This window comes from Anastrepha obliqua, chromosome 6 (genome assembly GCF_027943255.1).
Source record: "Anastrepha obliqua isolate idAnaObli1 chromosome 6, idAnaObli1_1.0, whole genome shotgun sequence".
NCBI lineage: Eukaryota > Metazoa > Arthropoda > Insecta > Diptera > Tephritidae > Anastrepha > Anastrepha obliqua.
In genome coordinates this window covers 40146808-40148832 of record NC_072897.1, presented here as the reverse complement: position 1 = coordinate 40148832, position 2025 = coordinate 40146808, and the positions used below count along the sequence as shown (strand labels likewise).

The 2025-nt window shown below is 37.6% G+C and overlaps 1 pseudogene; it reads right to left on the bottom strand.

Annotated features, from left to right (window-relative positions):
• Positions 1-1078: 1078 nt before the first annotated feature.
• On the bottom strand, positions 1079-1789 carry LOC129250393 (uncharacterized; annotated as a pseudogene).
• Positions 1790-2025: the final 236 nt, after the last annotated feature.

Here is a 2025-nt window from a genome sequence, read left to right as displayed (position 1 = left end):
TTAATTATGTGACCTAAGTATTCCACAGAGTCTTAGAAAAAGTGAGAATTCTCATTAGATATCTTCATGTAGGCTTGGTGAAGCACATTTATAATTATGCGAATGTGTTCGATATGTTCTTCAGGAGAAGAAGAATAAATGAGAACACCATCTTTATAAACGTAAGCCAACTTGCCGATATATGGTCTAAGGATATAGTCTACGCATCTTTGAAAAAAGAAGGAGAATTTTTCAGACCGAAAGGGATGCGAAGAATTTCCTATATGGCTCCATTTACACTAAAGGCAGTTTTTTCCCTGTCGGACTCATAAATAAGAATCTGATGGAAGCCTGATTCTAAATCTAACTTTGTAAATACTTTTGCAATACCAAAACTCTATATAGTCATAGTCACATCAGGTATGGGGTATCTATCTGTGATATTTTGAGTGTTTAGCTACTGAAAGTCTGTGACCATTCTGCGCTTAGGCTTCCCTTGTTCATCGGTACCTTTTTTAGCGACTGTCCAAATGGGAGAGTTGTACGAACTTTTGCTTGGTTGAATTATTTCATTTTTTAAAAGTTTCTTGATTTCTGTGCTAATGAAGTCATTATCCGACATAGGGTACGGATATTGCTTGGTTCAAATAGAATCTTCGGATTTCGTTCTAATGGTAGCTTGTATCGCGATAGTAATATATAAGGTAGCACTTTGTTTGTGACTTCATTTTTTTTGCATACGTTTTTCAATTTCTGCAATATATAATACTTTTCACTATTAACTGTATAATTTATTTTTGGTACAGATTCACTTTCTTTCCTGGCCCTATACTTATAACTGAGCTTGTACTCGAAAAGGTCGATCTCTGCTTTTATTTTTCTAAGTCCCTGTTCCCCCAGAAGCATATAAAATTCTTCTTATGCATCTGTTTCAAAAAATGTGATATTATGTTCTAATAGTGTTGCAATTTTTTTGATTTTGTTATTGAATAACCGTGAAGGGTTTCCACTTTTACAGGTTTTATGGAAATAGACTCACCGAAGTTACATTTTGTACTTATATACTTGTTGGTTGCTCCAGTGTCGATCAGGATGTTAATTAGTTTGCCTGTATCCCTGCAGTGGCGTTGCAGACACGCAAATCGTTTATGCGCCTTAAAAAAACACTGCCTGTTTCATATTAATCATTTCCGTATTCTGCTGCAAGCGATTGCATTTTTTCTTCGCGTGTTTGATTCACACGTTGCACCTTCTGTTGTGTGTTGTAGTTACGAGATGAAGGATTTCGGTCTCTTTTTTGAGAATCTCCTCGAAATGGATTATTTGGAGCTAATCCTTGCATTTGGCGGTCATAGCTGTTTTGTTGGGATGGATCTACGTCCATTGGTTCGAGCTGTTGCCTGGGTGAAGTTTAGTTGCATTGCACCTGTACGTTGGGTCAGTACCTTTGTGGTATCTCATAATATCTTCTGCCTTGGTTTTGATACTGCAATGTACTATTATATTATCTGTGCTGATTATATTACGGAACGTCGAATTGTGAGTTCACGCTATCGTGGTATATCGTACTTGCGATAGCGTAAGCGGTTTCTAAGTCATTTGGATTGTGGCTATATAGGGTGTCGCCGGTATATTTGCTGTTCAGACAAAGAATGAATGCCCTTACAGCTTTCTTGTTCGCATACTCTTTCATAGGTGATGTATTTCCTGAGCTATCCCTCTCAACTTTATTGAGTGCAAGATTAAGTGCCTTACTGACTTCGCAATGGAACTCTGCCAAGGTTCTTTTTCCCTGCCTTATTCTCTTCATTTCTTTGAGCAACACATGCAGTGGTCTCTGGTCCGCGTAAGTGTAATCGAGATGGTCTATTATATCATAAAAATGGAATTTGGTGTCGTGGTTAATTCAAATGTCGGCCGCCTCTCTTAAAATTTTCGAATGTATAATAGAGAGTGCCGTGTAGTAAGTGGGTGTAGTAGAGTAATTCTTTACATTTTCCATGTGTGCCCAGGCACGTTTTCTCCATGAACGATATTGGTTCTTAT